The sequence below is a fragment of the Struthio camelus genome, chromosome 4 (genome assembly GCF_040807025.1).
Source record: "Struthio camelus isolate bStrCam1 chromosome 4, bStrCam1.hap1, whole genome shotgun sequence".
Taxonomy (NCBI): domain Eukaryota; kingdom Metazoa; phylum Chordata; class Aves; order Struthioniformes; family Struthionidae; genus Struthio; species Struthio camelus.
Genome location: NC_090945.1, coordinates 53,761,117 through 53,784,935, shown reverse-complemented (window position 1 = coordinate 53,784,935; position 23,819 = coordinate 53,761,117). Strand labels below are relative to the sequence as shown.

The window sequence follows — 23,819 nt, the reverse complement described above, 5'->3', positions numbered from 1 at the left end:
GTCAGTCCTGGGTCCAGTCTTGTTCAATGTATTCATCAATGACCTGGAGGAAGGGACAGAGTGCACCCTCAGCAAGTTTGCTGATGATACTGAACTGGGAGGAGAGGCTAACACACCAGAAGACTGTGCTGCCATTCAGAGGGACCTGGACAGGCTGGAGAGATGAACGGAGAGGAACCTCATGAAGTTCAACAAAGGCAACTGCAGGGTCCTGCACCTGGAGAGGAATTACTCCGTGTGCCAGGGTAGGCTGGGGGCTGACCTGCTGGAAAGTAGCTCTGCCGAGATGGACCTGGGAGTCCTGGTGGACAACAGGTTGATCATGAGCCAGCAATGTGCCCTTGTGGCCAAGAAGGCCAATGGGATCCTGGGCTGCATCAGGCAGAGTGTTGCCAGCCGGTCGAGGGAGGTGATCCTGCCCCTCTACGCAGCCCTGCTGAGGCCTCACCTGCACTACTGTGTCCAGTTCTGGGCTCCCCAGGACAAGAGACACATGGCACTCCTGGAGAGAGTCCAGCGGAGGGCTACAAAGATGATGAGGGGGCTGGAGCACCTCTCCTAGGAAGAAAGACTGCAAGAGCTGGGCCTGTTCAGCCTGGAGAAGAGAAGATTGAGAGGCGATCTCATCAATGTGGACAAGTATCTGCAGGGAGGGTGTCAAGAGAATTGGGCCAGACTCTTCTCCACAGTGCCCAGCGACAGGACAAGAGGCAATGGGCAGAAACTGAACCACAGGAAGTTCCATCTGAACCTGAGAAAAAACTTCTTCACTGTGAGGGTGACAGAGCATTGGAACAGGTTGCCCAGAGAGGTAGTGGAGTCTCCTTCGCTGGAGATATTCAAAACCCGTCTGGATGTGATCCTGGGCAATATGCTCTAGAGGACCCTGCTTGAGCAGGGAGGTTGGACGAGATGATCTCCAGAGGTCCCTTCCAACCTAAACCGTTTTGTGATTCTGTGATACTTGTATGTTTCTTTGTAAGACTACATAATGGAAAAGATACATTTTAAAAAGCTACTTGAGAAAGCAGTAAATCTAATCATAGCCACAGATTCAGTAAAATAACAACATACTGAAGCTCACTGTTAGGATAACTTGGTGAATAGATGCTTCTCTTCATATTTTTCTTTTATATGAAGGGCAACACATTTATGTCCTTCAAAGAAAAAATACAAGAGATAGGTTCTTTAAATAATTCCAAACATATTTGCTAAGATCCCTTTTAGGTTAAGTATCCACCATACAATGTGTATGCAAAACAACAGTTAGATGAGTGAGTAATTCAAACCCCAAACGCCCAAAACAGGAGAAATCACTCTATTCTGAATCAAACAATGGAGTTCCAAAGTCAAAATCAGATTATGCTAACTGAAGTCAAAGCATCAGCAACCCAGAGTATCAGCACCTTCAGAGCAGGAGTCCACATTTCTGAGGATTCCTGCACAGCCTGAACAGAGTCATCTTGCATGCACCCAGAAGGTCAATACATTCAAAATATTCAGTATGTGAGGGGAAATCAAATACCAGCTTAGAGAACATTCCTCCAGAGGGGTCTCATCAGTTCTCTCTCAAACTAAAGCTGCCAAGTTTCATGCCTCTCACGTTACATGAGCCACAAGGATTCAGCAGCCCTGTCATGCCATCCCACCTCTGTGCCGAGATGCCCAGAGCCAGAGGAGCTCCAGGAAAGCTGTCAGCTCCTCTGGCACACAAGGAATCACCTCAGCAGCTTGTAACAGCTGAAGAGAGACGCAACTAGAGGAATCAAAGCTGCTCACTCCAAATAGAAAACATAGCTACAAGGACTGTATTATCATTAGGATAAGGAAAAAAAAAAAAAAAACCACACACCAACAGACTCTTTACTGCAGGCTATCACACCAGCTTTCCCCACAAGAATAAACCACAGTAAGTTCACCAAACCACTCCCTTATAAAGCTACAGATGCCTGAAAACAGTGTCAGGGAGGAGAGGGGGGAAATGGCATTTTCCAATCCTACCCAATCAAGCCTGCTAGTTTATACTGTCCTATTTTATTCTTCCAGCACTGGATAAATTACACTGTCATCTACAAATTAGTTCACTGAATAGTTTCTTCAGTCATGTGCTAGGTGTTGGCTAAAGTCTTAGTGAAGTTTTAGTTAACATAGGAAGAAAAATTAAGATCCTTTGAGAAATACAAATAACTACAGTAACAGTCATTCTCCAGGGTGAATTTAAAAGATCACTTTTAGAATACTTACTAAAAGAGAGGAAGATAAAAAAAAGGGAAAAAACACCATAAGAGACAAGAGTCACAAGACTACTTTCTGCTTAATACCCATGATGCCCGGAAAGAAACAAGATGTCAGTGCTGTCATGGTTATTTAGAAAGAATATATACAGAGAAATACCAGTCATCAGCTCCTTCTTCTGAAAAAAGGAGCTTGTAGACTTTTAGATATTGGTTAAGTGCTTGTGCAGCAGCAACAATTTCCTACACAGAACAAAACTTAATAGCTGTATTGATGCAAATCCAAGTCACCTGCTTTGACCAACTAAAATCGGGTAAAGCACAGGGCCAGCTTTTAGACGAAAGCCAGGAAGTCAAGGCTGCAGGACATAAGGCACTTTTTTTTCCAAATACCTGAATGTAATAGCACAGGCAGCCTGGTCAAAGGAAGATCATCTTGGAAAGTGGCATGCTGTGCAAGGACCATACAAATGTACTTTTTTTTTTTTTTTTTTTTAAATGAATGAAAGCTCATTCCTGGACAACAGTTAATACTGTGTGATCACTTCAGATCCCATGCTTCCTTAGATCATCGTAAGGGGAAAAGTTAGCGGTCCTGTGGTCCGAAATGATCACTGTCCCCATAACCTGCACTTCCTCATTCTGTTTGTTTAGGAAAGGATCAGTTTCAAGAAGTAATGAAAAGTAGTGCATTAATCAGCTCTGACAATGGTTTCCTCTCTTCACTTTGAAGAAATACATCTCTGCTCACACACGAATGGGTGTGAATCAGAATCCACAGCTAAATCCTGTTTGGCTAAATACTTAGGCAGATTCAGCTTGACATTTTTTCAGACCTTCTGGTTGCAGATGTTAGGCCACTGTGCTATAGGTTAACCTTGTCTGGCTGTGCAGGACCCCCGGCATGATCAGTTTCCACTGCAACTCTTTCAGTGTCTTCAACACTATTACATTTCCTCACACTCATTTTTCACCTTTCAGTCCATTATGATAAAGATATGGGGGTTTTGTTTTGTGCATTTTTTTTTTTTTTAAATCTAGGCTTTTTGAAAGAGGAATGTTACCAGTCCTGCTCTACAGTAACAGCAAGCCACAGGTAAGGATATGAGGGTTAGATGTGAGGGAAGGAAATGCAGGCATGAAATTAAAAATAATTCCTGCCTTCCTCCTCCTCCATTTCAGAGTTGGAATGGAGGACAGTAAAGAAACTTAAGATGCTATTTCCTAAGTTATCTGACAATTTTTTTTTGTTTTTATTAGAAATAAAATTTAAGAGATTACTGTTAAACTACAATCCTTCAAAAGCTACTTCCAGGATTTCATTAGAAAGAATTACTATTCTTATGTAACAGACCCACATGCAGATCTGCAACCACCATATCCAGCCTTTCCCTCCTGCATCTGCTCTGGGAAGAAAGGCAAAAAACACAGTAGAGCTAGAAGCAGAGGTGAAGTCATGGCCACGAATCTGCCTGACCCAAGTCCCCCAAATTATCTGGGGAGAATGGTACCAAAAGGGAACCAGTTCACTATTACCTAAACTGTGGTGTTTGTTTTTGCTGTTGTTGCTTTTTTTTTTTTTTTTTTAAAAACAGTTACCAGTTTGGTCTGTGCCTGTAGGTGACTCTATACTTCAGCACTGCATGCTCTGTAGGTTGGTTAGTTTTGACTACAGTTCAGCCCTATTAAGGTACAGAGTATTTAATTTTAATAAGCATTTCTTCTGTTATTTCAGATCCCCCCCTTTGCCACCTCTGCCTAATCTCTACCACCCACCAAAACTGGTCTCTCCCCTAACTTCTCATTTATCCTGGCATTGCTTGTATTTTATCAAAGTGGATTTCCCATCTATGAGCTATTGCCTATTAAGTTAATCTTCCCTAAACCTAGGCTAGAAATGCCACATGCAAATTAACACGGAGCAGGAGTACCAAAAAAAAAAAAAAAAAACAAAAAAACAAAAACACCCACAAATGGATCCTGTTGCAATACTCCTTTACAGCAAAGCTCACAAAGCTTATGCTGGTCATTTAGATGTTTGTACAGTGCTTATTGTGCACTGCAATCCATTCCATGATTATCTTCCATCTCTGACACTATATCGTTACACTATTAAAATGTATCTCAGTACTGATCACCTAGTTTCCTTTCTGGGAGACCTTTGTATTTTAAGTCCTGTATTAACTCCCCCTGTGTCAATGGACCAAGACGGCTGCACTCCAGTGGCTTCGACGGCTGCTTGAATGATCATGCTCCAGGTTACTGAGAACGCAAAAAAGTCACTAAGCATAGCCCTGTTATAATCTCAGATTCTCCATTTTAAGAACTGCAACTTGATTGTTCTTCCCAAAGTTTAATAGAAAGTGGCATACTATACTAGTTCTGCCAACGTGTCAACCAGGCTTCCAGGAAATAAAGCGTCAGCAACATATGGAAACTACTTGCAGGGTTTTTTGGCATTTTTGTCTCAGCCTGGCATGTTTTTAGCATTAGTTGTGGAAGCCACTAATACTTCTGTTTTAGCTGTTAAATTTAAAACACCAGGGAACATTAAATCAATGATAGTATATAGTTATCATTCTGTACAAGTTAGCAAACCTCCCTTACAAAGAGGATCAGCCTCTATATAATTTTCTCAGCTAAAAGGTTTACTTGGGGCTACGTTTAGGCATGCAACTTGAGAAACCATGAGTAATCTTATTATCCACTAAGCAGTAAAGAATAAGCAGCAAGAGTCACAAAAGAGCATGATTCTGTATTTATGGAGTAATGAACTTCTAAGTATTTGGAAAGTTACATGCAATACAGTAGCATCTCGTACTGAAAGAGACATGGGGGAAAGAAACACCACAGACTACTTAACCATTGTCATCAAAACATGAGCCTTTTACAAGAGATGAACTGAGGCTGAGTTAGATTAGTCATCAAAAGCTCTGCTCAGTAGCATACACGAGAACACAAGCAGTGAGTAAGATTAAGGAAGAAACCCTAAATGCCCGACTAAGAGTTCTCTCACGAGATTTCAGCTTTCAAAGATCAGTTCAGCATGCAGCAATAACAGGCTCAGCTTAGCGACTTTTTTTTCCAGGCTAAAGAATTTTCCTTAGACAGTCTGCCAGCAGTGCATCAAAAGCTCGCTGTACGCTAGCTGTATGTTGTAGTGGCAAATTTGTCAGGCACTTGACAGATCTGAGAGATGATACTTGCAAAGAGACATTTTCTGTAATGCTTCATACCTTATTTACAGTAAGGAACACAAGTTCTGTTCAAAGTGAGCAACTGGTTTGCCTGTCCAGGTCTGGCACAAAAGGAGGCTGGACTTACCAACTTTCCATTCTGCTACTTAGTGACTTCCAGAGAGCCTGGTCAGTCAGAAAACAAGAAAACCAGCAAATCTCATGACGGGCAGTTGGAAGGGCAGGAAGGGAAGTGTAACTTTGAACTTGAGAATTTTGAAGGTCAAAAAATTCCCTTTATAAATGTAATATTAAGTGTGCTATTTTGAGAAAAGTTTAAAGCTGAACAGTCTTTAAGACTTAAAAACACAAGCTAGTATTTTCATAGAGCTGCAGACTGCCAGGCTTCAGACAGAACGGGATCCAAACTTACTCCACAGTAACATCTGTGCCCAAGAGTTTTTGCAAGCTACCACCGATGCTCTCTGCACAGGGCTGGAAAGGGAGTTAGATGTTCAGAACATACAGCGAGCAGGCATCAGTGTGGGGAAACATTGTACCTGTGCTCCAAGTCTCAGAAACACAAACAAGAAAAAGAAAGAAACCTTGCATGTCTTTTTCCCCCATAAGTAATGGGAAACAGCTACTCTAGAAGACAATTTTATGTTAAGTCTGCAGAACAGCATGGATCAGCTTAACTTCAGCATACCTTTAGATAGCCCAAGAAAAGTTGTTTGAAAAAAATCATACTGTAACATGTCAAAGATGTATTCATTTTTGCCCTAACAGAACCAGTAGCTCTCCCTCATATTTTTTAAGCACCATAAGCCAGTCTCTTATTCCTGGCTGCTACAGGCAAGGAAAGCACATTGTATGTCCAGAAAGCTGAGCTGGAGACTTTCCTCTACTCAGTTGAGCCACACCACAGATTTACCTTAGAAGATCATAATATGCTATTACATCTATTCACTATAGCTTTTTCAATTCTTTTAACTAAACAAAAAATAAATAAATAAAAAGGAAAACTAGGATACACAAGCTATGTAAAACAGTGTTACAGTTACTTTCAGTTTCTGAAAGTATTGCTTTCCTCAGGGTATATAAGAATTGAAATAAATATAAACAAACACATTTTAACAAAGTCAACTTAAATTTCAAATTATGATCGCTATATTAAACTCCACTGTAACATATTCATCATTCAGATTAAGACATTCAAGTACCATGTGCTCACTTCTAATGTTTTCAACACAGGCATACCACTGGCTTTGGGTACATAGATTTAAAGAGTTAAATATTTCAGAAGAATTGCTCTTTCTGAAAGAGAAGCATCTTCTTCTAATCCATATTCAACTCAATGACTTTTTCAAACTATAAGAAATGCAACCAAGTTCAAGTCTCTCAGAAGTCCACAGAACTAGACAAAATAACCCAAAATGCTCTAATATTTTTTACAATCTTCACTAGTATGACAACCAAAACCCATCTAGCCATCTCACTGAAGTCATTATACAGCTCAAGTACAAGCAAGATAACTTAAATATGCAGGATGGACAATTAACAATGTCAATAAATAAGTATTGCTTTTATAAGTGCAATTCTCAAACTCAAATTCCATCTAGATATTGATATTCATCCATATATAGACATAATTTCAGTTTTTGAGAATTGGACTTTAAAAGGAAGCAGAAATCCAGCAAGCAGGAGTTGTCATAGGTAGCCTCCTCATATCAGAAGTTACAAATCTAAGCTATAATATGCCTAAGGTGTATTATCCTGGTGATACATAAGTATTACCAGAGATGATGTAATTATCTTCCATTATAAATGAGAACTGATAATGAATCTTCCTTAAAAGACGACCAAGAGTACTAATTACTCACTTTTTCCTACAGAGCAATACATGAAAATTCAACTACTAAAACAGCCTTTTACAGATGCTAGATAAACACTCTTTCAGGGAACATCAACTCTACAAGCTAGCTCATGTCCCTAGACAGCATGATCTCTACCACTGAACTTTGTAGTATTAAAGTGCCTCAATGTGTCAAATTAATTTGGCAAATTGAAGCCTCTTTCTGTACTTGAAAAAGCTGTGCAGAAGTTACCTGGATGGCAACATGCTTCAAACTCAGTCTAACAGCACATTGCAACTCCAGTAAGTTACCAGTGGAAGAAAGCAATATGGAAAAACTTGAGACTCTGGACATCACATAACTTGCTACAGAGGTTGTATCTCACTCCTTCAGGTACTGGTTTACAGTTCAATGTATCACCTTCAGGAAAAATTGTTCAAGAAACAAAACAAAAATTTTTTTCATTCATTCCTTTCTCAAAGCAGAGAAGGAACTAAAATTTAGAAAGAACTAGAATAGCAAGAATATATCTATCTGACAAGGAGGATGTCCAATTTGAAAAAGGTGCCACAAGCACCCTAGGCATTCTCTGATTACAGCTTCACAGGGTGGTAAGTCTTGCTGCTACTTAGCTAGCATACAAGACAGAGCAGGATACATTAAACACAGCCCTCTGACAACCATGTACCACCACCACAATAAAAATATCACCAGGTGATGCTTGCACATCAAGGACATCCCTCCCTCACTGTTACTTAGTCTGCCATCACCTCACCAATACCTGACCTTCCTGTGTCAAAGCTGTTACTGCTTGGTCATGACATTAAGGATTCCTTTGAAAAAAAAGTGTTCAGATACTGCTGCTCTTCCAGGTACGCACTCGATTCAACACTGAGCTGTTGTTGACATATGTTTCTCCTTCATTACTCCCCACTTCATGCAAGAGAATCTCCCTCACTAGGATTACTGTGCTTTCATTCTATTTAAACATAGCCTAGTCACCACTATGCAATCACTAACCACTACATTCCCTCCCTTTCTCCTTCTCTCCCCTTCAGAAGGGCACAGATCCACATTTCTCTTCTGTTTTACCCATCCATACACATTCTGTCAACTGACATGTTTTCCTCCGACAGATTTCTCATTAAGCATTTGCCTAACACTTTGAACACTACAGTCTTCTTCCTTGACTGATGAAGGCTATCAGATAGCACTACTGCAGCAAGCAACATGGCAACACCGAATAAGCTTTAGACTGTTGAAACAGTCTTAACACACCGTTCTCCTTCATCCAATTTAACATGCAAGAAAAAAAAGATTCTTCATCTTAAAAGGAAGGTATTAAGTTTCTATTAAAGCCTTTTCTAGTGAGCTATTTAGTATGTTGGTTCTAGGCCAAAACACAGAATATAGTATTGCTTGTACTTGAGCTGTATAATGACTTCAGTGAGATGGCTAGATGGGTTTTGGTTGTCATACTAGTGAAGATTGTAAAAACTTCACATCTGTGAAGTTCTCTACAGTAAACTCTGATTTCTTTCTGTAACTCGATCTTGCCTTTTCCTCTGAACCACCAGCATATGATCTGAAGAGCCTGATCAATCAAAAGCATGCCTGTCTCCCCTCAGCAACATTAATTTATTTATTAGGATTCCTGTCACTACCTCCTGGCTGCCTTTTGACTGTGACAGCTTAACCCCTATTGCCTAGTGACAGTTCCCTACTTGCTGTATTTTTACAATTCTTCTTGAACATTTAGATTCAAAGCATTTCTTTACAATACTATTTAGTGTCTTTTAGCAAGTAATACATATGAACATCTTGCCAGGTTGATTATTCACAGTCTGCCTTCAGAAGTTTCATAGGGCACCATTTTTGTTTGGTAACAACCATTAGGAGAAAAGTCACTGGATCCATTCAAACAACTTGTGCCAACAGCATCGGCTTTTTGCTAAGAGACTGTTTTCTAAAGCACATGGTATGAAAGGACTGATATCACAGTGCACTTAAACATTTCACATGATAAAGCTGAATCTCAGTTCTCATGTTGTATTTCTAAAAATATCTTTGCAACTAAAGTGAAAATTATCACAAGAATATCTACAAAGTACATAGAATTCTATTTCAAGTAATTCTAAGTTAATTTGAGCTTTTTAAAAGTCTTATGACTTCTACCTCTGATAACTTCACATCTTTCACCCAAAGAACAGTTAAAACAGTGCTGGTAAATTATGCTTCTCAGGAGGTGGGACAGTAAGTGAAATAGCTATTTAAGTAGAACTTTATTCCGTTTGCAATGTAATGCCCAAATAATTTCAAGGATCACAAAATTTTTCCCCAACTACTGACATGGATTACAGAGAAGAAAAAGTAAGTCATATTACTTTCAGAGCTGTAGCAGTCATGCTGCCCACATGAGTATGCTTTCTGGCACTGTGTATACTTCATATCCATTACTTAGACATCACTCTTTTAGCCCATATATATCACCTAATATGCAATGCGTTAATTCTGCACTGGCCATTTGCAGTATCTTTCCTTTCTTTAGGATAAGCAAACATAAGCTCAAGTAATTACACTCCGGGCTACTGCTAGAGTTATTTCACTTCCGTGCTTGAAACACAAATACCATACAATTTAATCAGTTAAACAAACTACCAGTTATCTGGGAAGTGACTGCAAGCTTCAAAAATATTTATTTTAGAGGCTTGGACTTATGGAATTTACAGATATTTTCATTTAGAGTTTAAGTGTCAGCTTTCACATCTTCTGGGCACGTTGAAAAATTCACATACCTGCAATTTTCATGTTCAAGTTAAACAAAGTATAAAGCAAGATGATGAAAGCAAATGGTCTCTCTCTGCCCAGCCAGTCTTATCTCAGCACTCCTTGTGCACTGCGTCATTCCCTCAAGTACAGGGAATATCCAGCCTAACACCAATGTAACATGAATTTGACCAGGCCACTAATAGCAGATAATTGGCATACTTAACAGAAAACTTGGGTTTGCATCATCTGGCACAGCAGCCAGGAAAAACTCCCCTGAGACGGATGCTTTTAGCAGTGTTCTTGGTCAACGTGAGGTCAGAGTAAGACTGGATTAGAGACGTAGTTCCAGAGTCAAAGCTCCCACTTCTCTTCCAGGGTGGGCAACAGTCCTTTGGATTTAGGTAGAGAACATTAGAAATCTGAACAATTTCAGTCCAGTCACTTTGGCTTTCTTCTTTATTTTCCATTTCAAGTCCGAGGTACCCAGATTCCCAACTCTAAGTTTGACATTTACACTCAAACTGTTACTTAGCCCTCGCATCTCGCTTCAAAGAAAAAGTTACCCGAAATTAGCAAGTTACCCAGTTTTCAACACGTTTAAAATTCCTACATCTAGATCTGTATCTTTTAGAGCTGTTTTTAAGGAGAGTCTACACTGGCTGGTCTATGCTGGATTTAGGCCTATGGATGATTACTCCTATTTCACCTAAAAAGTTCTGACACCATCTGCAAAAATTCCATTCCCCTCAATTAAATAGAGAAAAAAACAACAACAAAAAACAATCAATAGTCCTCCTTTAGGATGCCCTTGTCTAGGATTAGCCTTAAATTCCAGTCTTTGAAGTTACGAGGTCATTGCACTATTGAGCAATTTTTACTTTTTTTGGCTACCCAGGGAACTGTTTGATTCTCAGTGTTAAGCACATGCTGTTCTACTTAAGTGGCAATATGCCAAATCTGTTTAAATATTTAAACATTAACCTCAAAGTTACTAGTTTGTAGAAAAACAGCCATTATTCCAGAGAGATTAAAGCTGTTTCCTGGTCAGTATCTTGAATATAAAGGCCATTCTGCCATTTTCTGAAAGTGATTTCTGGAAGAATTTAAGAGCATGAAAAAGTCGCTGGAGTATTCACAACAGTTGCAATGACAGAGTTCTTTTCTTTGGAAGTATGGACACAAGCATATTACGTGGCATTTTCCTTTTCTGGCACTTTAGTAACCTATGGTGTTTAAAACACTAATGTTTCACACTAGCAAAGTGAAAAGGTTTTGAGGCATTTCACAGGCATGTTTTCTTTTGGTTAATTTACATCAAAAAAACAGTTACCAAACAGTAGTCGCCAGCATTTTCCATGAATACCTAGAAGTCAGAATAAAGCAAACATTATATATTTTCCTGTGATAATGGAAAAAAAAAAAAAATTAGCGTGTGTAAGAGCTTGGAGAGGTGGGGGAACACTGACCTCATATCTAGCTTTAAGAAACAAATACCAGACAGCTAAAAATGGAATGAAGCACAGGATTGCTACTTCCCCTTCTTAATAGGTTGCTTGATTACTCAATCATCCAATGTTACTTTGAGGCAAAAAAGTTTGAACTTGCCATTTAAAGTTTGCTCAAAACGGTGATTCTCTAACAAAAAAAGCAAACAAACAAGCAATCCCCACGTACCACAGTGCACTGAGAGGCCATGAATATTTCCCAGACAGAAGAGGAGGGAAGGAGCCACAAGGTGACTTTTTAAATAGTTTTGTAAACCACCTTCTGCTGTCTGGAGACCGTGATAGTCCAGCAGACTGAGAAACCTACTGTTCTAGAGTATCTGGCCACGTTTAAGTTTGAAAAGCATAAAATTAGTTCTGCATGAAGTGGTTGGTTAGCTATCAAGAACATATTGCAACTGATTCCCCCCCCCCCCTAAAAATAAATAAATAAATAAAAATCTTTCCCTCTCCACCTTTGCCATGAATAAAGTTCTATGCTGCCTCTTCACAGGAAGTTGGCATTTACTGTGCTGTTTATAAATAAGCAAGTAGTAGGTAATAGTAGCTTTACTCTGACATGAATCTGTTATAAACAAGCTCTAAATATAACTTATATGAATACTATGGAATGACCTCTACAGAATCAGACTCCTTTTATCAATGATACGCATCCATCATAGATAACAGAATAAGGAGACTGATCCCAAAGTCTACCACAGCTTACATATTGTCTTCAGTAAGAAAGCTAAACAACTGAAAATATGTGAAGGCCTGTGACTGTGCGACCTCATAGAGGACAAAGCTTCTCCCCTTATTTAGCACTGAAAATAACCCATTAGAAAAAAATATACCCACAGACTTGCTAAATTTAGAAGACAACTTACCTACAGCGTACCCCACATGAGAGTAACTGCTGGAGGCTTGCCTACATGGCAAGCCATGCGGATGAAATGTCAAGCATTCTGCTAGAGAGGCTGCTCTAACTCCTGCAGTTCATTAACCTCACTCTTCTCAAACGGGTCTGCAGTATGCTAACGTTTCTCCTCCTGGGATTCCACAGTAATACAAGAAATGCATTTTTAAAAATGCACGCTTGTAACTGCATATTACTATACAGTAAGGACTACACACCAACACAACAGCATAGTAACCTGTAATACATGATGCTGCTTATGAGAAACACTGGACACAGTGGGAAGATAACCGGACACAGAAGAAATGTATTAGAGTACTGATAGCCAATGGCCCAGGACAAGTGGAAAAAGCCACAGGTTGAAAGGCATACAGGGATCAGGACCGTGGGAAGCCAACAGAAACTACAGGCATCACTGACAAGTACAAGAAACATTCAGTCAACAGGCTACACGGCAAGCAGGGAAACTACCGTTTCAATAACAAAAAAATGCACATGCAATACCTTTCTTGCTAAAGCAATGACTACAGTTGCATTACCTCAATCAGAAGGGGCAGCTTTCAGCAAGATTTCAGAAGGTCCAATGATCCTAGATGATTCCTCATCAAGGAAGCTGAAGACAATTGCTATTCAACTCTCACTTTGCAATTACACTATTCAATGAACCACCAGTTCAAGCCAGCTGAAATTTGGCACCAGAGTTCGTAACATCTTAAGCGCTAAGATGCGGCAGTATTAGAGTAGAAAGCCACGACCAAACCCTACTTATGCACAATACAACCATTGTTAGGCCTATGAGAAACTTTTGATACAAGAGACTTGCTTTATGGTGTTTGACTTTGGAGCAGACTTACTGCACAACAAGACACTATCACATCGAATTGATGGCACACAAAACCAAGCAAGTTTAGGACAAGGAAAGAGGCAAGGATGAGCCCTAACCAAACAGAAACAACTCAGATATCTTGATTTGCGTGTTTAAGTCATAAGCAAACTTTTAACAGTTGCGGCATACACTGCTAACAAAGTGCAGAACCAAAAGCCTTTACAAATCTACTGAGAGAACAGTCAAGCCCACAAAGTTTGTGCCACTTGGTGTCAGAACATGAAGCAGCTATAAAGGATGAAGAGATCTTGCATAAATCAATACTCTGCATGGCTCTAAACAAGTAGCCAAAGGAGCTACTCATTACTTGAGTTTATGCGGAACAAGAGCATCTACTCTGCACACTACAACAGCAAGCTCCCTAACTGCTTGGCAAGCCTCTGCAATGTTTCTAGTCAGGTACTGCTAGTGCAAACATCTAAAGGCATCCAGCTGCCTAGGGCCACCAACGCCAGCTTACTGCAGAACCAGCTACTATCTCCTGGCATCAAAACTGGCTAATTATACTATTACAGTAGGAAACAACATCCAGATACAGTTAAATTTCATAATACTCACCTATAACAATTCCTGAAGAGGTCTTTGTGAGTCTAAAACAAGGCACAGGAACAAAAGATGCACTACACAGGAGATGCATAGCTTTAAGACACTTTTATATGAGAAGCAAGAACATTAAGGATACGAAAGACCTGAAAGGAATTCCTTCCTTTTAGGGAAAACTTGCAAGGGCAGAATTCCCAGCAATCCACCTGTAAATAGAAACGCAACAAAAAGCTGTCTGCCTGTAACTAAGCATCAAATAAAAAGACACTCACTGCATCCAAATACTCCTCATAAAGACAATGCTGGCAACAAAGTCATTAAATTGAGCCACATGTTTTGTGATAGGCTGCTCTATGAAATAGGTATCACATCAGCAGATTTTCTTCTAGCACCTTCACGTTGCTGATGGCAGTTACTTGAAGCTCAATAGAGACCTGAAAAGGATAAGGTCTTACAAATGGTAAAGAAGGTCCATGCTCCATTCACAGCTTGATAAAAGTATCATAAGATTAGCTTGTATCACTAGATGAGGAATAAAGCAAGTGTACAAAATAGTACTCTTTTTAGAGAAAACCTGTATTAGCAGCTAGCTCTTAAGTTGCAAACTCAATCTGGAGTACGCCTGTGATGATACAGACAGTATATACATTGCCCAGCTAAAAATATCTGGTAGAGAGCTTATCTGAAGCAGTGAGATGTCTAGATTGTATTATATAACAACAAGAAATACAAAACTTCTTCAGCCATCTTCTCCTAGATATCTACAATCCAATAAAAATACAAAGTCAGCATTAAAGACGGCCAAAAGACAATCTGCAGAGGTGAAATTGGCAGACAAGCTGTGCTTAGATAGCGCTGCAGCAGTGGAGTATTATTATAGGCTTTCCCAGATTAGATAATAGTCAAGTACACAGTAATTGTTTTAAGATCCTAGGCTACTGATGGGAGGAAAGCAATAAATAGCACAGAAGTCAGATGAGAATGCCACAGCAGACAGTCTACTTAGGGTACCAAGAAGCACTAAGCCTGTACATCCAGAAGTGGCCTGCATCATATGGTCATAAACAAGCAGTATCAAAAGTAAGGGTTATGCTACTACGCAACACAGACTAGATTCTAGGTAGACTCAGCAGGGGCAGCATCAGTGGGAAGCTTCCCATGCACAGGCAGGGCCAACAAAGAATCCACAAAGCATCAGGAGGTTCAGCTGCAAGTCAGAAGTAACAATTTATACACGTGACTGCTATCCAAAAGGTGGAAAGGAGCAGAACATCAGACACAAGCATCCCTCTTCTTTCTTCCCTAACTAGTAACAAGACACTGCTTTAAACATGAGCGTGCTTGCAACACTGAGAGCTGCTAAGCCTCTCAGAGGGATTCATGAAGATGGAGTAAACAGAGCCTGATTTCAACTAGCAAATCTACAAAAACAGGATAGGAACACCTGTAGCAAATTTCACTGAACCAATCAAAGAGAAAGAAATGGCACTAGAGAAAACAAGAGTCCTTGTCAAGCATGCCAAATGCAGTTTCACAATCTTTACAAAAGCTTTTCTAAAGAGTCAGTTTAGATCTCTGTGCTGAATTAACAGTATGAAAGGATAATTTCAGTGCTAATTTCTTAAACCAACTGGCTAAGATCACTTTTTAAAATCTACCGGTGTGCACAACCCATAATCCCAGTAACAAAGATAAGATCTTTATTAAAAGTTTCTGGTTTTACCTTCTGTAATACTGAAACCCTAACATTACATACACATTGTTGCAAAAATTGCTTATTAGAACAATTAATCCTTTCAACCTAGCAGTTTTCAGTTTCTTGAGCTTTAGTGTCTTTAATTACCAGCTTCTCTACCAATACAAGTCAGTTTCCACATAGATCTGGGGTGATGGACCAAAACAGATCAGTTCATTTTTCATGTCTGAAAACTAACGTCCCATTTAAATCAATCTATAATTATCGCAGAAACTGGAATTAACTGACAAAAGAGCACTTACTATAAACCACGTTTTCCAAAAAGCAGGACTTTTCAGATTGTTAACCAACCCAAACAGCAACGTGTTCAAATATGAGCCGAAGCCGTGCAAATCAGCAGGGGGTTTACCAAACATTTAAATAAATCCTAGTAATGAAGATGTCAGAGTAGTCAATGCTTTGTGACAAGTCTAACTATGGCAAAGGAAGGGTTTAATCCCCAAGTGACATAAAATTGCATATGACATGGTAGTCCCAACAGCACTGCCTGTGAGAGTAATGACTGTCAAAGTCTTTTAAACCAAATTTCAACTTATCATGCAATTCTTCTTGAAAGAAGATCACAGAAATTCAAGAAGAGGACAGTGTTCTAACATTGCTTTAAAAAGTCTTATGCTGACTGATGATTTAAATGTTGATTACAAGGAATTCTAACATCATAATGCATATAAGCATATTGCTTTTGTTTATGCATCAGCATTTCACAAAAGGAATATCCTACTTCACTGTGCTTCCAGAAATTCACGTTTAATGTTGCCATAAAATGTCTTTTTATTAAGCCACTTAAAGGCAAAGCAGACACTTAAGAGAAAACTACCAGCATGGAATACCACTGCTCCAGAAAAGGGACATGCTAAAACACACAGAATTGAAAACTTTGGAAGTAACTGAATATACAGATAAAGCTCACGATAAGTATGTCCAATCTGATAAAATCCAATCAAACAATCCTTCATGGGTCTCTAAAGCAAGACACTCAGTAACAGCCTGTGGTGTATGTAGCTAATGCTCCACAAATGGGAAGCATTACCGAGCAAAGGCTAACCTGGAGTTACCAGAACTCTAGAAGTTTGAGATAAAGCTAGTACAGAGAGAAATCCAAATTTACAGATTGTATATGCCACTTTTCTGCAAAATAATTATTCATGAAATTATCTGTGCTTATATATCCACAAACTAGTCTTCCAGTTTCTCACCATTTACCCATATACCATAAAAAAGCCACCTTTCCTGTTAATTTTTCCCAGAAAAAAACAGATCTCTTACCCAAGCTAAAAGCTACTCTAAGGACATTTGATGCATCTTGGCTTCAGCTAGATGAAAGGAAAAGCAGGTCCAAGGGGAGACAACTCAACTCACAGTGAGTGTATGACAATTTCTGATGGCAGGAATTAGCATTCAGAGACCTGCATAGCACCTACAGACAGAGTTAAGAGTCTGTACGGAACCTGGAACCACATTGAAGAGCTATTACCCTGTACACAGACAAGATGATTTATTAGTTCAATATAATTTTAGAAGCAAGGGGCACCAACAGCTTCAAGATCAAACTGCTTGAATCTCTCCTTGTCTTCTATCTAACGAATGTACTACCAAAAGCTGATATTTGGTATGAGCGTTGAGTTCTACAATAACCCTTGCCCATAGATCTGTAAATGGCTCACCCATCACAACTCAAGCTAGTTCTTGCCTATGAACAAAGTGGTCTGCAAAGGTATCCAAAACAGGCTATGGTATCTCCATCCTTGGAGGTCTTCAAGACTTAGCTGGACCACTGGCATCCGCCATGGGTAAGCTGATCTATTAGTGGCACTAGTCATACTTCAAGCTAGAGGTTGGACGAGGTGACTCCAGAAGTCCCTCCCAGCCAACCTTTCAAAATTCTGTAAATTAAGTATCAAAGAAATATGCACATTCACAGAAAGTATTCTGCACCTCCTGGCCTTTCTTTAAAGCCATGTTGCTGGCAATTCAAGCATCTTCAGCAATCGTAGTTTGTATGGGAAATAATTCACTTCCACTAAAACTGAATCTGAATCAGATATTGAGACAGGGACATCTTTCATTTATATCTCCAGCTCCAAACTGCTCCCACTTCATTATCCCAAATGACTACATCTACCTTACTTTTGGATTTCTCAAAGAGTAGCACCTGACTCACTAGGAACATAGGGAGAAAATAACAAGTAAAATAACAAAGGTACATCTCATTTATTGTGAGAACAGACATGCAAATGGAGAAGCTGATAAACAAGTCCCTATTATTGCTTCATGATAGCTTATTCATCTGCCCATACTCTTTTCTATGACTTACTAGATCGCACATTGACAGACATGTTAGAAAGCAGAGACAGAAAGAAACCTTTACTGCAGGGTGACATAGCTAGAGTTCTCAAACTCCTCTAGAATGATGTTCCAACAAAATTCTCAGATTTTTCAAATTATTCAGACAAGATAGATTGCTGCAACTCAACACGCTGAGGTATGACCAATCAGTACCTCTCTCCAGCAGCCTCAGCTACAACTCAGATACGCAATGACCTGAGTTGAAACAGAAGTCTAATACTCCCACACCAAATGCTCACACTCATTCAAGGGTACTATCCTACTCAGTCAAAAGTGATCACTACAAGCATTTTTTGGCCAGTCATGTTAATTTACTACTGAAGCTGATCTCACAAAGCAAAAAGGAGAACCATTTCAAAGATCACTCCCTGCAAGGCCTCAGACATTCATTGGTGCAATCAAGCACAACTAACAAATCCAGAACACACAGTACGGACACCACACACTGCCAGGAGATCAGGGAAAACAGAGCTGCTTAACACAGCTACCAGTAATAGCTTCTGTTTCTTAGCAGAAATCTTTTCACAGTATTCCCATCTTTCTATAGCCCTACTTTTGCTTGTAAAAGGCCTCACCCCATCTTCCTGACGGGGAACTAGTTGACACAACTGGGTTAAGCACAGCAAAGAAACTACCTCTTGAAGTAAGATTTTCTTTTTTTTTTTTTTTTTGCTTTTTTCTTTTTTTCCCCTCTGTTAGAGAAAAAGCATAGAAAGCTACAGTAAAAGGAATAGTGTTATTAGGACTATCAAGCACTGGAATAAAGTGATGCACCACAGACTTTCAAAATGTTTTACTCCAACCCAGCAAGTCTGCTGCACAGCTTGTGGCCACTATCGCTCTAAGCACACAAGACAGAAACTGGATGCACATCCAGCAGGGTGTGCAGTAGGAAGCTGTTCCTGAAAGCCCTGTGCGGGTTATAATATAAAGAACCAGGAGGCAAGATGTTGAGTACATCAGTTTTATTCCCTTGCACAACTCTTAAATATTCTGTCCTGGACATATATTGTTGCATGATACCATGCATCCGCATTTATATTATTTGCGAAAAATGAACTAAAGATCATTTTAGAATAACGTACTTAAGTCTTTAAAAAAAAAAGGAAAACTATGAAAATACTTAAAAGTTTGTTGAAAGTATGTTGGCAGCTACATTTCAGTAACTTCGAAGGGCTAAAATAAACTTCATGTCCTCTCCCTCCACCAAAAAAAACAAAAAGAACAGTCAGAACAATCAGAGAACCAGGAGAACCAAACTGAAGAGGAAGGACAGAGACCAGAGAACTAAAACAATTGGGTGATTAAAAAACAAACAACCAAGTAAAAAAAAAAAAAAAAAAATCACATCACAGCTATACACCAATACAGCTTGGGTTCTTCCTGACACAGAAACTAAGCAGAATACTAGTATCTGACTGTTTCAGCTACTATCTTGACCTAAGAAGTACCAGAATAATTAAGGATTAATACAGTTCATCCAAAGGAAAGAAACAAGAATCAATGAAATAAAGCTAGAGTTAATATAGGTGCTAGGAATTGAAGAAATCTTACTGTTCAATGGGAAGTTAAGTCCTGGCATAGCTTTTTAGTACTGGGAAAAGAACAAAAAAAACACCCCCACAAAACCAACACATAGAAAATTAAGACAGATTCAGAATTAACATAATTATGTAACGTAAGGGATAAAAAATTATCACACTGATTTTTTTGCAATAACTACAACTATGCATAGCCCATGCATTTTGCTGAATAATCTCAATTATAATAGAGAAAATAGGAAGATGGAAAACAACTGAAGTCTTCCCTTGCCCTCATAAAAGGAACAGATGTGCCCCAAAACATTTTCATAAATGAATCAGGAAAAGGAAACAACTCCACAGTGCAAGTATTCCTTTAAAAGGAACTTATTTTTCTCACTTTTATGGTTGTTCAAAAGAAACTGTAGAACAAACCACCATTTACACTTCATAAACGCTGAAGAAGCACTGACTCGTTCCATTTTTTGTAAGAAACCCAGTAAAGCAAAATAAAGAGCATTAACCTTGTACAGCTTTAACTCCAAACTCCTGCACTAAGCCCGATCACTCCAGGAACTTGCCAGGTAATCCTCTGAACTCCCGGGATACATAAACTTTCAAAGCTCTTGTTTTTCCTGATATAACAGTGAATTAGGATATATCATATATTGAGTTAAGGAAACAAAATAACCTAAATAGAAACTGAGACTTCTGGGTCTAACCTATGGGGCACATGGCCACTTTTGCTCACATGGGCTCCTCAAAACAAACTGTAAAGTATCTCCGATCATAATATAGTTGTGGTACACTTTAACATGTTATGTATAAAATGTAGTATGTTATAAATTTATATATGTATAGTTATTACCATCTAGTCCTCCATTACCAGATGGCTAAATTGCATTCCATAGTTTCCATTACAACTATTTTTTTTTTTAAGACTGCTAAGATCAATAGCTATCTGAAGCTATCTGACACGCTAGATCCCAGCAGAATGCTAAGTCCTACCATTTAAAAACAAGCCTCATGATAATTGACTTGTTTTTGTAATAATCCAGCTCTATTGTAGAATCTTTGTTCTTCCTAGAAAAGAATCCTGCTTCTTTCATACATGATTGCAGACAAAAGTTTAAAACCACAGAACACAAAAGTTAGAAGTGGGGGCCCCAAGTGTATTTAAACTGTCATTACTCTGTCAGTTCTTGACTTCGTCAAGGTCTTTACATTGCATTACTGTAGATCTAGTCTTAGAACTGAAATCAGGACCTCAGAAGTGCTTAAGTAAAACATAAGGGGGTGGGAAGCCAAGCTATGAATCCAACAATAAGGCTTGCTATTTACTTAATCTAAATTGCTTAAGAAGATACCCTGAGGTCAGTTTTAAGGTGACGTCTACTACAGCTTCAGTATTTTTTCAAATATTTTCAGACTGTAGAACCTTCCCATATACAGTTATGTTTAGCGCAGTTTTTCCACCCAGTGGAGACAAAGTTATATCATCAAAACTACCTGGTTATTATAATTATTCTAACCACAGTTCTGAGGCAGTCTGATCTTAGCAAGAAATCTGAATTCTGCAGTATTTTTTAAAAGTGACTATATGAATTTTAAATACAGCTTTGCTAGCACATGCACAACTAAGCACCATTACAAACAAACAAAAACAGAGCTTAAAAAGCAATCTATTATTTGTCTACAATAATCAGCCTTAGGAGAACTAAGTGAGTCCCAATGGCCTGGAATAGAGTCGTGTCAGCCAGCCACTACAGTTCATCACCGTGGTTCCACAGGAAAACATACTACGCATCACATGTAATAAGCAATTTTTCATACCCATTTTCTTATTAAGTAATCCAGGCAGTGAACTGTGTCTGTCCTGGTCCTTATCATCCACTTTGAAAATCTGAGTGGTATAAACCAAGCAGGCCAAAGTTTTTCTGCTCCCACAAAAACAACTCTCATGATATGAAAAGCTCACCTCTCCTCACATTAGGAGAGGAGTTATTACCATGTATTAAGTTCATTTAGAAAAAAAAAAGAGATAGCAGACAACTATTAACCATAAATACCTAATCACCACAGTTCAATCATTACCTGATTTGTTAGCAAGTATACTATTAATGGCATATTTAATTAGAGCAAGTTTTCAATTATGACCAGCCTTACAACGCGGAGGAAATGACCATTTAACTGCCTTAGTTAAAGTTACCTGCCACAGCATGAGAGCTGATCTTCTAGATAGCCCCCTCATGTGGGGTTTAACCCAGCTGTACTGTCCATTGCACCACAGGAGTAAAATAAATAAATAAAACCAAAGCACAGCCTTAGTCCCAGTGGCAGACTGTCAGAGCTGCGTCGGAAGCAAGAACCTGCTCAGCCCAGATGCTGAGAGGATGCTTGATCTTTGCTGTGGTCATGAACTTACTTCATGATTCACGTGATCATGAATCTACTTCCCCCCCCCCACCCCTTCTTTAATCTGCACTCTCTCCTTGGCCTGGGAACAATGGTATCAAGTTTAAGCTCAATGCCCTTTTCAAAGGCTAGCTCTCCTGCCCTTGCCAACCTTGTGTTGTAAAAATAGAAGCAGACGGAGGAGCAAGCATTCAAGATATTCTTTTAAAATTGCAAGTGTCTGAACTCCTGCTGCAGGACTTGCTCAGTGCAGGTGCACGACAGCAATCAGTACTAGAGTTTACACATTTCAGATACAACACTGGTGCTCAGCTAGTTAAAAGCCGCACCGGCAATGTGGAATTTCGGCTTTTTTTTTTTTTTTAAATTTGTTTAAACTAAATACCCCCACCCCAACTTCCAGCAGCGACTTCAGCCCGTTAAGAAAGGCTTCGGCAGCGCGCAGTAAAGAGGCTGCTGCAGCACCTGTGCTCCGTAACGGGGTTAACGCTCAAACGCCAGTTGCACCTTCCGGGAGAGCTGTGCACGGTTAATCGGGGGGGGGGGGGGGTTAAAAAAAAAAAAAAGAAGAAGAAGAAGAAGTACGAACCCTTTTTCCATTAAGTCTCTGAGGGGAAGCAGCAGGGACCCGTTTCTCTGCCCACGAGCCCAGCCACAAAACTTGAGGGACGGAGGGAGCCGGGCCCACGCCGCGATGCGCGCCTGAACGCCAGCCCGCGCCCCGCCGCGGCCGCCCCGTTAAACGGCCGCGCCCGCGCACCGCGCCGGGGGGGGGGGGGGGGATAGTTACGGAGAGATTTAAAGTGCGGGGGGGGGGGAAAGTAGGTACTTACGCCGGTGCTTAGGCGCCCCCCTAAGCGTAGGGCTGGGTTACGCAGCCAGGGGAAACCTGACCCGCGCTGCGCCGCCAAGCTGCGCCGCCGGCCCCTCCGCCCCCGCGGAAGCGCGGGCACCCGCGGAGCGCCGGCGCCTCCGCTCCGCTCGCCGCCGCGCTGCCCCTGCGCACGTTGCGGCCGCCCCGCGCCTCTCGCCGGAGCCGCCCCGCAAGCGGCTCCGCGCCCCCTCCCGGGCCCCGCCGCCGAGCTCCCGCCCGCTCGCCCGCTCCGGCCGGGGCCGGTTCGGACCGGTCCGGCCGCACCTGCGCCAGCCCCGCGGGTTGGGGGGGGAAGCTGCTCACCCCACCTCTGCCCTGCCTCACCTGGCATCGGGCTGCGGACCGGGCCGCTCCCGGGCGGCGCTTTTGTCCGCCCCGGGCGGGCGTGGAGAAACGGCGGAGCCGGGGCGGGGGGGGTTCCCGGTGCGGTGCGGGGAGAGGCGCAGGTTGCTGGCAGGGAACTGGGCCAACAACTAAAAATACCGCGGTGGGCCGGCTGGCACAGCTCCCCCGAGGGCGTCCCCCGTGCCGGGCTCTGCGGGCGGCGGGCCAGGCCTTCCCTCCGCGGCCTGGGCCAAGGCGGGTGACTGCCGGCCGGACGCCGCCGGGCCCCGCTTCGTGCCTCCTGCTGCTGCCCGCGCGAAGCTGGCGACCTTGCCGCACCTAGTCCAAGGTGCGCTAGTTTAAAATTGCAGCTGATGACTGCAGAAACCTCTTTTCTTTTATTCTGAAGCACGTGTGGCCTTGGCATACCACGCGCGGGGTGAAAAGTCGCGGCATCTGGCAAGGTAGCCGCGCTCTGCCCCAGCCTCGTGGCCTGCCCGCCGGTAAATGATGAGCGCGGCGGGTCAGGTCGGGCCACGTTCCCGGCCGGCGGCCTCGCTGGGCCTTCGCACCTGGCCCGGCCAGGCCCGGCCCGTCGCTCCCGGCTGCAATGAGGGAGCAAGAAAATGCAAATTGTTGCTTGGGGGCAGCTGTGGGCTGTTGTGTGTTTGAGGTCAGCGTAATGGGGTGCAGCAACGCTGGAGCAATGCTGTGGCTGTA

The 23,819-nt window shown here is 41.1% G+C and overlaps 1 protein-coding gene across 1 annotated transcript in view; it reads right to left on the bottom strand.

Moving 5' to 3' along the window:
* Positions 1-22,901, bottom strand: part of MTUS1 (microtubule associated scaffold protein 1) — a 129,600-nt gene extending 106,699 nt beyond the window's left edge. Inside the window, exon 1 of the mRNA XM_068942765.1 lies at positions 22,735-22,901. The gene's annotated coding sequence lies outside the window, so the exon portion shown is untranslated. The remainder of the gene's footprint in view (positions 1-22,734) is intronic.
* Positions 22,902-23,819: the final 918 nt, after the last annotated feature.